This window comes from Adiantum capillus-veneris, chromosome 25, assembly GCF_014529385.1.
Source record: "Adiantum capillus-veneris isolate H3 chromosome 25, ASM1452938v2, whole genome shotgun sequence".
Classification (NCBI taxonomy): Eukaryota; Viridiplantae; Streptophyta; class Polypodiopsida; order Polypodiales; family Pteridaceae; genus Adiantum; species Adiantum capillus-veneris.
In genome coordinates, this window is record NC_140955.1 from 78143352 (window position 1) to 78159511 (window position 16160).

A 16160-nucleotide genomic window follows, 5' to 3' on the forward strand; every position below is an offset into this window, starting at 1 on the left:
TTCAACATGATCAACCAACTCGTTATATCAACCAGTATCAACTTACCAAACAAGAACAATGTATTAAGCAATAACAATTCAACAGACAATGTCAATTTATCAAACAGTTCTTTCACTAATCTATGAAAATGTATGCTTGTTTCGTATGATAGAATCTCGTTTTGGATAGTTTAAGGGAATCCCTATGCTTAGCTTCCCAGGTCAACATAAATAGCAATGCAAAATGATAAAATTGTTTTACCGGATTAGCGACATGTTTGATTACCTTCCGTGTTTGAGGCTGGACGACTTCGACTTCTTCCACAACCACTACCTCCGATTGAGCAACTTTTGAAATAGTTGATGCCTTCCTCTGCACCTTTCCTTCGAGGTGGAGCGACATGAGCGTCCTTTGAGCTTCGAGTCACTCTCTTTGGGCCATCGTAATGAGGTAGAGAAAAGGGAAAGAGAGAAAGAGAACTCAAGAATCCAACGAGCAACACGACGATGGTAGAGAAGACTTGGAGATGGAGATGGCGTGAAGGTAAGAGATTGAGGGAGAGAAGGTAACACCGATGTCAAGGCAAGAGAGCTTCCGCTTCAGAGAGTGTGTGTCTGTGTCTTCAAAATGAAGGGAGAGGGGGGTTTTTATATAGGCTCTCAAGGATAGCTAAGAATAGAGGGAAGCAAAAAGAGATAAGTTCGCGCACGTTCGCGGCTTCTATAAAAAAATAAATTATATATATATATATATATATATATATATATATATATATATATATATATATATATATATATATATATATATTGGACACGGATTCTGATGCGAAATTCAATTCTCTATAGAAGAAGCTTGGCTTCCAAGACAAGAATTCTAAACTTACCTCCCTCCTCTTTCTTTCCTAAAAATACCCTCCTTTCCTAAAATTTCTCTCTCTTTCCTAAAGGGTCAACTCTTATCATTAGATACCATCTTGAGGCTTAAGTTTCCCATCAACCTATAGTTTTTAAGTGAATAAAAACCATAAGTAATAGTTCCAGAGTTTGATTTTTGATCCGGTCATTTTGTTTGAACGCAGTATGAGTTAATAGAATGCAAATCTTAAATATTTGCAAAGTGAATAAAATACTTTTATTGAAAATTGTTGGGTACATTATATTCTCCCCAACTTAGAGATTCAAGATGTCCTCATCTCAAGAAAAGTGAGGATACTCCTACTCTAATTACTATCTCAATCATTATTATATCCAAAAGAGTGGTGTCTTTAGTCTGCTTCACTTGCTACTGCTTCTCCATTAGTCAATCGTGGACAAGAGTTCCGATAATATTTCAACTCTCCACATTCAAAGCATCGAACATTCAAGCATGGACGATAGCATAAGCTCTTTGTGGTTGGGTATCTCTAAAGCTTTGATTCAGTTCAATTCTTCTTGTAATCCCTTGTTCCTTCATTAAAGGTTTAGCTCGTAGTAAAGCATCTTGTATAGTGGTAGGCTTCAGGTGTCAGGACAAGGGTCCTACGGGGCAAGGCCCAACCTAGGGGTTCAGGGACCTAGGCCAAGGGCCTGGACCGGGGATCCGCTTAGGGCAAGTGCGAGGAGCTAGCCTATATAAGGGGGGGTAGGGAGGAGGATCCTATTGTTTAGTTACCCTAGGTCTTATATTGGTATTAGAGCTAGGGGAGAGGAAGGCCATGGTGGAGGGAAGGAGAAGTGGCTTGCTTCATATTCGTGCATGGCTTAGGGCATGCTTCTCTCTCTCTCTCTCTCTCTCTCTCTCTCTCTCTCTCTCTCTCTCTCTCTCTCTCTCTCTCTCTCTCTCTCTCTCTCTCTCTCTCTCTCTCTTTGCTTCGAGCTTGCCTGCCATGGCGTGGGCAGGGTCCCTTGGAAGAAGGAAGAGGATAGGGCCACAAGAGCAGTCCCTTCCATAGGGGCTCAAGCTTGCATGACCGAGAAGGAGCACGGGTGAGCACCCTTACACAGGGGAGGTTCGGAATCGATCTGCGCGGAGTTGGGATTTCTTGATCTCGTCCAGATCGCGGCGCCGTGCTGAGAAAAACTCATCACCACACAGGCGGACGCCGTGGAGCAGCAGAGTGTTTGAATTCTCTCTCTCCCTCTTGCTCGTCATCACGGCCTCTACCGCCATAGCCAACCTTGGTTTTTTTTCCCGGCCATCCCAGATTTGGCCGCCCACGGTAGGGCAAGGCCCTTGATTTAAATAGTTAAGGAGGGGTGCCCATGGTTGGTCCCCATCCTCTCCTTAACCGCTCCGCTGCGACTGTCAAGGCACAATATTGCAGAATTCTGCAATCTCAGCAAAATCAAAACACATTCACAGATATGCAGCGCTTGAGTCTTGCGCAATCATGCAAGATGACCATGGACTACATGCATCGCAAGGCAAAATTTTTTGGTATATGGGAGATGCCTCATGGTGCATCCAATAGCATTTCAAGAGATCGACCACCATTACAAAGCCATGCACAGTCTTGTCACAGTAAGGGCACGCACGACCTTTGGGAAATATTCCGGCACGTATGGACATGTTCCCCCTACGGTTTCCGCCGTTCTACTTGGACTTCTAAGAGTTGGTAAGCAAGTCGACTTTAATATTTTCAATGACAACTTCTTTGAATCTCGCAGATCTATTTGCATTATATGCACAACAAGCAAAGCATGGAGCAATTTGAGCATGTTCGGGTCTACAGTTACAACTGTCAAATTCCTAGTTTTGGTTTGGAAATTTTTGATCCTCCGCAATGTTTGCTCATCCGGGTCAGTGAGACATGGGTTGCAAGGATCATGAAAAAGCTACCACATAGGCCATGAGGCTAGCAAGGCTCGTGAAAGATGCTCATGGGTATGGTCTGTGTAACACCACAAGAGCATGGGGCAAGGCCATTGGCAGCATGAGGTCAAACAGCTGTGAACCTTGATTCCAACTCATGCGATTCTTATAACGGCCATTTCATCGGTAGGCGTACTTCATGAGGTACACAATTGGTATTTATTTATTGCACATATAATTCAATTTTTCTAGCAGATCTACAAGTAGACAAGGTCGATTTTTTTTGCATGAACGACAAGGTCGTCTCCCTTTGCTATGACATCTATCGTCAATAGCATTTGTTGGCAATGAGTCCAGACAGAGTTCTACGCAACAAGGCTTCAACTTCTACATCTTGCATTGAAGCTGGTCACGTCTGGCATATGCTACGAGCATATACAATGGGGAAGGAACAGGCAAGGTGTTTGCAGGTGGATTCAATTTTGCGGGTTATGGCCTTATGTACCAAATGGGTGTATAAAACATACGAGGGCGTCTGTGAAGATAAGGCTATGGGCCGTTTTGGAATGAGTTTTTCTCCCAACTTTCATGTGTTGAGCTTATATGTGAAGCTACTCAATATATAGAGAAGCCATATATTGAGTAGCTTCACATATAAGCTCAACATGTTGAGCTTATATGTGAAGCTACTCAATATATGGCTTCTCTATATATGGCACCCAGGTCCCCTCTATATATACATAATCTCATGTGTGTATTCTACATATAGAGCTGTGGGTTTTCCCCTTGATCCCCCAAGGGTTTTTTCATCCACAGTTAGGGACCCTTATTTGAGTGGGGGTGTTGAGCTTATATGTGAAGCTACTCAATATATGGCTTCTCTATATATGGCACCCAGGTCCCCTCTATATATACATTATCTCATGTGTGTATTCTACACACTTTGGGGTTCTACTTCTGTGCTCTCTCCTTCTCTCTCAACATGGTATCAGAGCAGTACTTTTTTGTTTTCAATTTTCCTCGTGATCAAAATAGATTTTGCAGAAACTACCTGCGATAGGGATCGGAATCGATGTGGTCTATAACTTTGCAGAAGAAAGTTTCTCTAAATTCTGCACCAATTTTGGGTTATCGTCTCGGACTGCGAATATGTTTGAAAATCAAAATTTTACTTTTTGCTTTTGATTTTTCTCATAATTGAAAACTTCTCAATTATATTTTTCTTCATCAATCATATATTTGTTACTGACGTAACTTTGCTGCAGAAGCCAGTTACACATCGTTCCGATTCAGTCGAGCCGTTGATGATCGTCCAAATTCTATCGAGCTACTGTTGGTACATGATCTTTTGTTATATGATATACTCGTTCATTGATTCTCGTATAATTATTCTTTTAGAGATATAGTTTACGTCGTTTTATTGATAATTTCTCATTGATACCATAGTGATTTTGATGGTACCATGATGATGTTTTGTTAATACTTTGGTCATGGTGATTTTCGTTGATACCATGATGATATGTCATTGATACCATGGTTATTCTCGGTGGTGCCATGATGATATTTCGTTGATACCATGGTTATTCTCAGTGATTCCATGATGATATTTCGTTGAATCCATGGTGATTTTTATTGATACCATGATGATGTTTTGTTGATACCATGGTTATTCTCGGTGATACCATGATGTTGTTTCGTTGATACCATGGTTATTCTCGGTGATTCCATGATGATATTTTGTTGATACCATGGTTATTCTCGGTGATGCCATGATGTTGTTTCGTTGATACAATGATTATTCTCGGTGATATCATGATGCTTTTCGTTGATACCATGATCATTTATTCATTTTTATTGACATAATGATGATATTTTGTTAATACTTTGATGGTATTCATTGATCACTACATTGATAAATGTTGTTTTATGTAGTATATACACATATCATTTGTATCACGTAATCACACATTTTGTACTTTTACGTTTATACTTTATGTACCATATGTTGTCCTGCGTATATATGTCGTCAAAAGAGTGGCGTCGCGAACCATCTCTTATGGAATTGTGAATGTAATTATTTCATTAACGATGCTAATAATTTTCATGACATGTTTTTTTGGAGTCTATGATCTATGTAGGATTGATCAAAGAATTGATTTTATGAAGACAAACTTGGTGACAATAAAAGATTTATGAAGATATGTTTGGTGATGCCATATTGATGACAACATGAAGACATGTTTGGTGATGCGTTATTGATGACAAGCTACACAGCAGATTCACGGAGACACTTTTGATTACAAGCTAATCGATAGCTTTTACACCTCTTTATTGAACCTTTGTATTCATTATTGTATTTGATAGGAGTAATGTAACTCCTCATAAAACATTCATTGTAAAAGGAAGGATGTAGCTCCTCGTAAACATTTGTATATTCAATGATTTTTATAATATAACGGTGGGTGTATATAGAGCTGTGGGTTTTTCCCTTGATCCCCCAAGGGTTTTTTCATCCACAGTTAGGGACCCTTATTTGAGCGGGGGTGTTGAGCTTATATGTGAAGCTACTCAATATATGGCTTCTCTATATATGGCACCCAGGTCCCCTCTATATATACATCATCTCATGTGTGTATTCTACACACTTTGGGGTTCTACTTCTGTGCTCTCTCCTTCTCTCTCAACATCATGACCACTGGTTGCAGCAACAAAGACCAGGTTAGCCAATTTTACGTTCTTCGTATTTTTCCATGTTTACATCTTTGATGGGAAACTATTGCTTTTGTGCAAAGCAAAGTGTTTTCACAATTGTACATGAAGCAAGGCTTCTCCCTTGTGCTAAGGTACTGCACAATGACTTGGAATCACGAGCATTCGCACACAAGATTGACAAACTGGCAACATAGGGAATACCACCTCACAAAATCCCAACCAGTTTAAATTGTGCAAGGCACTAATGGTTTTGGCTCTCACATTTGAGGCCATCACTCTCGCCAAGGGCTTCACACTCTGAATGCATGGCATGCTAACCAGGTGGCATAAGTTCCACCGCTTCAGAGATTACGCTTCCGCTATGACACAAGGCACTCGGTCACAGACATACTAAGTTCTGGATAGTTTAAATTTATGGTTGCTGTCAACGCACACTATCACTAAATGGAACTCAAATCAACGACATATTTCACAGGCAACGTGCCATTTTAAGTCATTTTTCTAAAGTCATGACCCCATACATGGTAAGAGCATCAAGCTGTGGCTTGTGTTTTCTGTCCCCTCTCTCGATGAGAGCGTTGTACAGGTAAATGGTTGCATGTTCATAGGATAAGCTGCACATCAGGCATAAGATGCCTAAGAGCACACATTCTGGGCACACACTCTAGAAATTGAAGGAAAGTTCCTCAGCCCAGCATGCTACCCTTCTCTCTCTTTTTCTTATTTCTCTCAAGAATAATGAAAACTTTCTAAGAAGCTTTTTATACAGGTTTTGTTCGAAGTCAGCATGAGCCCATGTGCTCTAACTCTCAGCTAGAAATGGACACCTCGAACATCTTGACGTTAATTGATGAGCAAGAGTCTTGTCATTTTGGAGAATTTCTTGCTCTATAGCACTACGAGTGTCTATGGCATCACAGTTTTGGGGTATGACCCAGCGGGTGCTTACTAAATCACCCCATAGGCATTAAGGATCACAGTTTGATTTGCATTGAGGATCACAGTTGATCTCTCCCAGTTATACTTTCAAGAACAAAATTATGCAATCTACCAAACGCGGTAGCAGATGGACACACTTTTCAAGTTGATTCCAATCATTCTGGACACAGTGGACTATGTTGGTTACCGTTATCTGCTAGTTGAGCAGTTTCTACCAAGAGTCTTACCAAGGGTTTGACTACGTAGATTCTAATCCAAGGGCTTGGATTGCAAAGGCAACACCCAGGTAGGGGACGTACTCCTCTCCATTGGTATACAGGTAAGTGTACATTACCCTCAAATCTCCAGGTACGCATCTATTGATTTGGTGTTATTCCATTTTTCGTATGCTTTGCTCGGTTTTTCAGGACGTATAAGTACGCTTGAATGTTACAGAGCCATGCCAAGGGCGTGTCGGCACAAAGTATTTTGGGCCAAGTGTCCAATCTCTCTTTCTGCCTCATGTTGTTACGAACCTACTTGTAGGGTTCAATTTAGCATATGTTGTCATATGGGATACAGAATGGTCTAGGAACTCAAGGAGTTCGGTTTAGCCAGTGTGGAGCAAGGCTAATGAGGGTACATCTCACTCCCGTCGTAGAGTGTTTGCAGTTACCTCCACACACAAGTACATCTTGTACTTGAAGAATGTTTTTTTTTACACATCCTTACATGATACATATTCCACATGTGGAGAATATGAGTCTCTGGATTGACACTGGTGCTAGTATTTCAATTATGTGTCACGACAAAGTCCCTAGGTGCTGGTCATATCTGTTTTCTAGACCATTTTTAGCACGACCTATTAGGAGCAATTTCGTGACCAAAAATTGTAGGATACTTAGAATGAATTGTTAAGGTACAAGTACTGCTAAACAACATTACAGATGGTTGTTTATACATATAGCAAGGCTATAAGTTATTAATGAAAAAATTTCATTGTCTGTACCTCAAAGTGATCAACGTTTCACCTTCGATTTTGATTCAGACGTTTCAGCAAGGCTTGCAAAAGATTGCAACTAAAAGTATTTAGTTTCTTTTCACAACTATTTACATTATTTTAATGTGTGCTAGGTGCATCACATGTTCCATAAGTAATGGCAAGGATCATTATGGATATACAGGTTCGGGTTAGTTTTTGCTAAATGCATGCACACTAGGTGTTATGGGCCCTAGTGTTTAGCGAAGGCTGATTTGGAATGGCATGCATATTTCTCAGGCTGTTACTTATGAAGCATTTTGCACTCTATGTGCACTATCTCTATGAGATTACTTTTGGGTCTACTAATCACCAACAGAGGTCATAGCTCGGTTTGGGCGTTTGTGGATTTTTTCCAATCAACCATGATGGTTATTTCGGACATTGATGATTCCTCACCAATGTTATACACTACTGTGATTCCCCGTTTACCAATCATCTGGGACGACTGTTTGTAAACCGTGAGGAAAACACACCTGAGTACTGTCAGTTATCCAAGGGGATAGGCAAATTACAAAGAGTAATCTTGTGCTAAAGGATCTGTTAAGAGCATACGTTAGCACAACGCATTTCTGAATAGATGATTTTTGCCCTATTCTAGAATTTGCTTAAGTACGATTTTTGACTTTCAACACCTCTTGTGGTGGGGTTGGAGATTGTTTCAATAGTTTCATATGTCAAGGACTTACCAGGTGTGCTGACAAAGGATGTTGGCAAGTAACCTTCATTAGGGATGAACATGTAGTTCTTTGTGTTCCAAATTATTCAGAATTCTAAAAAGAGGACACTCCCTATCTATGAACTTTTCAAGATACTCACGTGAGTAGGAAATTTGGCTCACAACTGCATGGAAAGTTATGCCAAGGTTTCCTTGCATTATTCCAATACCTTCAACTCGGAGGGTGCACTATGTTATCATGTTAATGTATAACGTGAGTTCGAAAGGAGGGGTTTTAAAATGCAAAAAATTTATGCAATTTAACAGAGATACATTAAAATAAGGGGTTTTTAAATTCAATTTTGGAAAAAAATCCTAAAATAAGGGGTCATTTTATTCATTCAGACATGTTAAAAGAGGGATTTTTTTAATACCCCGCGAACACACGTTATATAGGGGGGTACTGAATGGTGAACCCCTCGAGACCTTCAGAAGATCTAAAAACTGGTTATGCCTTTGGACAACTCTTAGTTGTGGTTACTCTTTTACAGTACTCAAGTGAGTTATAAATGGAGTTACCATTTAGACACAAGTGGTTGCAAACGGACAACAATGTTGAAAATCAAGATGTTGCTCTCGATTTCATTGAACCTCCTCACTGCACCAATTATCGGTCATACAGACAACTGGCTCACTTATGGGACGTCAGTAAAGAAAACATCAGTATTCTTAAGAAGATATTACTACTTGTGTTTTCGAGGATGAAAACTCTTCCTTAAGGGGGGAGTAATGTCAGGACAAGGGTCCTACGGGGCAAGGCCCAACCTAGGGGGTGAGGGACCTAGGCCAAGGGCCTGGACTGGACCAGTGCGGACTAGGGATCCGCTTAGGGCAAGTGCTAGGAGCTAGCCTATATAAGGGGCGGTAGGGAGGAGGATACTATGTTCAGTTACCCTCGGTCTTATATCACGGCTTCCAATCGCGAACTAATTGGTTCTCTTAAACTTTGACAAAAATGAGCTACCTGCTGCTCTATGGTCATTGATGGTGTGTAACGTTTAAGCCTTACAAACTTTGAGTAGTACTCTTCCAAGGATAAACTATATTGCTTCAAGCTAAAGAGCTCATTCATCTTTATCGCTTCATGGGTAGGGGGTAAGTATCTTTCCTTCACTCCTTGTTTGATTTCCCAACAACTATGAGAGTTCTCCGACACTCTCGTGTCACGACAATGTTGTTCCACCATAATTTTGCTTTCTTTGAGAGGCAAAACATCCCTAGCATCGCTTGATTTGTAGGTGTGGTCCTTGCAGTAGAGAAATAATCATCCACAGCTTCAATCCATACTTCTGCATCTTTCTCGATATCATCACCCTCTCCCTTTTAAAAGAAGGTGGTTGCATTTGTTTGAGCAACAAATTCTTCTTTTGAATCTCCGTATAGATACATCATTGAGGGGGTTTTCCAATGTAGAAGTGATTTGATGATTTCCTTGAGTGTACATCAATGTTTATAATAACTCAAACCCTTATAGGGTACTTTCCAAATTTAGACTTATCCAGTCCACTAAAAGCTCAATCATATGACTTAACCAATCATTACTTATCCGATTTAAAAAAACTCAATCACATGACTTAACAAATCTTTATATAACTCAGTCATATGACCTAATGGCAGTCATGACTTATCCAGTCCGTCAAAACTCAATCATATGACTTAACCAGTCATGGGTCATCCAATCACATGATTTAACCATTCATGGCTCATTCAATCCACACAAAAAAACTCACTTATATGACTTAACTAGTCAAACAATTTCTTTGTAGAAAAACAACTCAATCTTCTAATCATAAAGTCATCAAAATATCACATAGGGGTCTACAAAAGATCTCTCCATGAGAAAACTTCATGGAGGTTTCAACCATAACTATAGTACACATCAATCGGCATATTGTAATATCTCTGCGAGTTCGGTTATGGGTGCAAAAACCATACACATGAGAGAGCTTGAAGTAGCTAATTATATCTTTTTAACCTAAGCTCTGATACCAATTGTGAGGTCCTCAACGCCGAGAAGATTGGGGCAACTTGATAGATGGCCTTCCTTTATTCTCCTTTTCCATTGACGACACCCTACTTTGTTTTCACAAAGCAGAGATACGAGAAACAGAAGAGAGGAAGTACTCTATCCATCGTGTTCGTTGTTATAAGGGTCATACGCCACAGGCCAGGACGATAAGTAAAGGATTCTCATGAAAGTTGTTTCCTAACATAAAGATGGAATCCCATTGACATACTTAGAATGCATAAACAACACCTTTTTCCCATGTTTAAGAGGCACGACCGCCATCCATATACCATAAATTTGATATGAGATGTAGTCTAAAATAAGTGGACTAATCAGGTCCATAGATTTCAGGGGCACGTAGCTTTAGGACGTCTCAACTTTTGGTACAATCAGTCTCTAATTTTACTTCTCTCAATCGCGACCACCCATCCTTGACTAGCAACCTGAGGCAGACCCCACTTTCCACCCGACACTCACATTTTTTATCTTCCTTTCTAATTACTACCACATTGTTTTACATATAAAAACAGTGTTCCTTAATTAATTCCAGACACAGATTTCTTTATACAGCCCTTCAAACAATACCAAAACAATTCAAACAAGGCCTAATGAAGACAACCCTATTATTCAACAAAAATAACTTTTTCAATTTCTCATGAGTTGCCGCTATCTGCGGACATCCTCTATCCAACCAACAGAACCTTTAAAAAAATTTATTCGCTAACCGCGAATTTCGCAACCTTTCCATCTCGCTTACTGCGAGGCATCCCACTATCCGCAAGACATCTTGCTAACCGCTAGGCATCCCACTACCCACGAGGCATCCCGCTAACCGCGATAAACAAAAGAGAATCGATAACCTCAGCTTAATCTTCGGTAACCGCGGGATCACCTCGCTACTCGCAAGAAACAAGAGATATTCTTTCAAAAATTATTCTCTTTGAATGATTCTTCAACATGATCAACCAACTCTTTATATCAACCAGTATAAACTTATCAAACAAGAACAAAATGCAAACCTTAAGTATTTGCAAAGTGAATAAAATACTTTTATTGAAAATTGTTGGGTACATTATATTCTCCCCAACTTAGAGATTCAAGTTGTCCTTATCTCAAAAAAAGTGAGGATACTCCTACTCTAATTACTATCTCAACCACTATTATATACAAAAGAGAGATGTCTTTAGTCTGCTTCACTTGCTACTGCGGCTCCATTAGTTAATCGTGGACAAGAGTTCCGATAATGTCTCAACTCTCCACATTCAAAGCATCGAACATTCACGCGTGGACAATAGCATAAGCTCTTTGTGGTTGGGTATCTCTAAAGCTTTGATTCACTTCAATTCTTCTTGTAATCCTTTGTTCCTTCATTAAAGGTTTAGCTCGTAGTAAAGCATCTTGTATAGTGGTAGACTTCAAGGCTTCCTTGACAGAAATGATCTACCTGCTACTCTATGGTCATTGATGGTGCGTAATGTTTAAGACTTACAAACTTTGAGTAGTACTCTTCCAAGGATAAACTGTATTGTTTCAAGCTAAAGAACTCATTCATTTTTATCGCTTCATGGGTACGGGATAAGTATCTTTCCTTCACTGCTTTTTTGATTTCCCAACAACTCTCAAAGTTCTCCGACACTCCCATGTCACAACAATGTTGTTCCACCATAATTTTTCTTCCTTTGAGAGGAAAAACATCCCTAGCATAGCTTGATTTGCAGGTGTGGTTCTTGCAGTAGAGAAGTAATATCCATAGCTTCAATCTATACTTCTACATCTTTCTCGAAATCATCACCCTCTCCCTTTTAAAAGAAGGTGGTTGCATTTGTTTGAGGAACAACTTCTTCTCCTGAATCTCCGTATAGATAGCATCATTGAGGGGGTTTTCCAACGTAGAAGTGATTTGATGATTTCCTTGAGTGTACATCAATGATTATAATAACTCAAACCAATAGGGTACTTTCCAAACATAGACTTATCCAGTCCACTAAAAGCTCAATCATATGACTTAACCAATCATTACTTATCCGATTTAACCAATCTATCATAACTCAGTGCAATGACCTAACCAGTCATGACTTATCCAGTCCGTCAAAATTCAATCATATGACTTAACCAATCATTACTTATCCGATTTATAAAAACTCAATCACATGACTTAACCAATCTATCATAACTCAGTGCAATGACATAACCAGTCATGACTTATCCAGTCCGTCAAAATTCAATCATATGACTTAACCAGTCATGGGTCATCCAATCACATGACTTAACCAGTCATGGCTCATTCAATCCACACAAAAAAACTCACTTATATGACTTAACTAGTCAAACAATTTCTTTGTAGAAAAACAACTCAATCTTCTAGTCTTAAAGTCATCAAAATATCACATAGGGGTCTACAAAAGATCTCTCCATGAGAAAACTTAATAGAGGTTTCAACCATAACTATGGTACACATCAATCAACATATTGTAATATGTCTACAAGTTGGGTAATGGGTGCAAACCATACACATGAGAGAGATTGAAGTAGCTAATTAAATCTTTTTAACCTAAGCTCTGATACCAATTGTGAGGTCCCCAACGTCGAGAAGATTGGGGCGACTTGAAAGATGGCCTTCCTTTATTCTCCTTTTCCATTGACGACACCCTACTCCGTTTCCACAAACTAGAGATACAAGCAACAGAAGAGAGGAAGTCCTTTATCCATCATGTTCGTGGTTATAAGGGTCATACGCCACAGACCAGGACGATAAATCAAGGATTCTAATGAAAGTTGTTTCCTAACATAAAGATGAAATCTCATTGACATATTTAGAATCCATAAACAACGCCTTTTTTCCAACGTTTAAGAGGCACGACCGCCATCCATACACCATAAATATGATATGAGATGTAGTCTAAATTAAGTCGACTAATCAGGTCCATAGCTTTCAGGGGCACGTAGATTTAGGACGTCTCAACTCTTGGTACAATGAGTCTCTAGTTTCACTTCTCTCAATAAGAGAGAGTGGAGAGTTTCTTGACTAATCGAGACCACCCATCCTTGACTAGCAATCTGAGCAAGACCCCACTTTCCACCCGACACTCACACTTTTTATCTTCATTTCTAACTACTACCACATTGTTTTAGACATAGAAACAGTGTTCCTTAATTAATTCCAGACACAGATTCCTTTATACATTCCTTCAAGAAATACCAAAACAATTCAAACAAGGCCTAATGAAGACAGCCCTATTATTCAACAAAAATAACTTTTTCAATTTCTCATGAGTTTCTGCTACCCGCGGACTTTCTCTGTCTAACCAACAAAGCCTTTAAAAAGGATATGTTCGCTAACCACAAATTTCGCAACCTTTTCATCTCGCTAATTAACCGCGAGGCATCCCGCTATCTGTAAGGCATCTTGCTAACAGCAGGCATCCCGCTATCCGGAGGCATGTCGCTAACCGCGAGGAACAAAAGAGAGCCGATAACCTAAGCTTAATCTCTGCTAACCGCGGGATCACCTCGCTACCCGCGAGAAACAAGAGATATTCTTTCAATAATTCTTCTCTTTGAATGATTCTTCAACATGATAAACCAACTCTTTATATCAACCAGTATCAACTTATCAAACAAGAACAATGTATTAAGCAATAACAATTCAACAAACAAGGTCAATTTATCAAACAGTTTTTTTACTAATCTATGAAAACATATGCTTGTTTCTTATGATAGAATCCCCTTTCTTGGATAGTTTAAGGGAATCCCTATGCTTAGCTTCCCAAGTCAACATAAATAGGAATGCAAAATTATAAAATTGTCTTACCAGATTAGAGACATGTTTGATTACCTCCCGTGTATGTGGCTGGACGACTTCGACTTCTTCCACAACCACTATCTCTGCTTGAGCAACGTTTGGAGTAGTTGATGTCTGCTTCTGCACCTTCCTTGGAGGTGGAGCGACATGAGTGTCCTTCGAGTTTTGAGTCACTAGCTTTGGGGCCATCATAATGAGGTAGAGAAAAGGGAAAGAGAGAAAGAGAACTCAAGAATCCAAAGGGCAACACGACTATGGTAGAGAAGACATGGAGATGGAGATGGCTTGAAGGTAAGAACCTGAGGGAGAGAAGGTAACACCGATGTCAAGGTAAGAGATCTTCTGCTTTAGAGAGTGTCTGTCTGTGTCTTAAAAGTGAAAGGAGAGGAGGGTCTTTATATAGGATTTCAAGGCTAGCTAAGAGTAGAGGGAAGCAAGAAGAGATAAGTTCGCGTACGTTCGTGGCTTCTATAAAAAAATTATTTTTTTATATATATACATATTTTTTTAACACGGATTCTGATGCGCGAATTCAATTCTCTAATATAAGAGGAAGCTTGGCTTCCAAGACAAGAACTATAAACTTAACTCCCTTCTCTTTCTTTCCTAAAAATACTCCTCCTCTCCTAAAGTTTCTCTCTCTTTCCTAACGGGTCAACTCTTATCATTAGATACCATCTTGAGGCTTAAGTTTCCCATCAACCTATAGTATTTAAGTGAATAAAGACCATAAGTAATAGTTCTAGAGTTTGATTTTTGATCCGATCATTTTGTTTGAACGCACTATGAGTTAACAAAATGCAAACCTTAAATATTTGCAAAGTGAATAAAATACTTTTATTGAAAAATGTTGGGTACATTATATTCTCCCCAACTTAGAGATTCAAGATGTCCTCATCTCAAGAAAAGTGAGGATACTCCTACTCTAATTACTATCTTGACCATTATTATATCCAAAAGAGTGGTGTCTTTAGTTTGCTTCACTTGCTACTGCTGCTCCATTAGTCAATTGTGTACAAAAGTTCCGATAATGTCCCAACTCTTTACATTCAAAGCATCGAACATTCAAGCGTGGACGATTTTGCACATTAGAAACATAAGCTCTTTGTGGTTGGGTATCTCTAAAGCTTTGATTTTGTTCAATTCTTCTTGTAATCCCTTGTTCCTTGATTAAAGGTTTAGCTCGTAGTAAAGAAACTTGTATAGTGGTAGGCTTCAGGGCTTCCAATGGCAAACTAATTGGTTCACTTAAATCTTGACAAAAGCAAGCTACCAACTGCTTCATGGTCATTGATGGTGCATAAGTTTAAGCCTTACAAACTTTGAGTAGTACTCTTCCAAGGATAAACTGCATTGTTTCAAGCTAAAGAACTTATTCATCTTTATCGCTTCATGGGTAGGGGGTAAGTATCTTTCCATCACTGCTTGTTTGATTTCCCACAAACTTTGAGAGTTCTCCAACACTCCCATGTCATGACAATGTTGTTTCCACCATAATTTTGCTTCCCCTAAGAGGCAAAACATCCCTAGCATCGCTTGATTTGTAGGTGTGGTCCTTGCAGCAGAGAAGTAATCATCCATAGCTTCAATCCATACATCTGCATTTTTCTCTATATCATCACCCTCTCCCTTTTAAAAGAAGGTGGTTGCATTTGTTTGAGAAACAACTTCTTCTCCTGAATCTCCGTATAGATAGCATCCTTTTGTGGGTTTTCCAACGTAGAAGTGATCTGAGGATTTCCTTGAGTGTACATCAATGTTTATAATAACTCAAATCGATAGGGTACTTTCTAAACTTAGACTTATCCAGTCCACTAAAAGGTCAATGATATGACTTAACCAATCATTACTTATCCGATTTATTAAAACTCAATCACATGACGGAACCAATCTTGACTTAACTAGTCTATCAACCTCAGTCACATGACCTAACCAGTCATGCCTTATCCAGTCCGTCAAAACTCAATCATATGACTTAACCAGCCATGGGTCATCCAATCACATGAATTAACCAGTCATGGCTCATTCAATCCACACAAAAAACTCACTTATATGACTTAACTAGTCAAACAATTTCTTTGTAGAAAAACAACTCAATCTTCTAATCCTAAAGTCATTAAAATATCACATAGATCTCTCCATGAGAAAACATAATGGAGGTTTCAGCCATAACTATGGTACACATCAATTGGC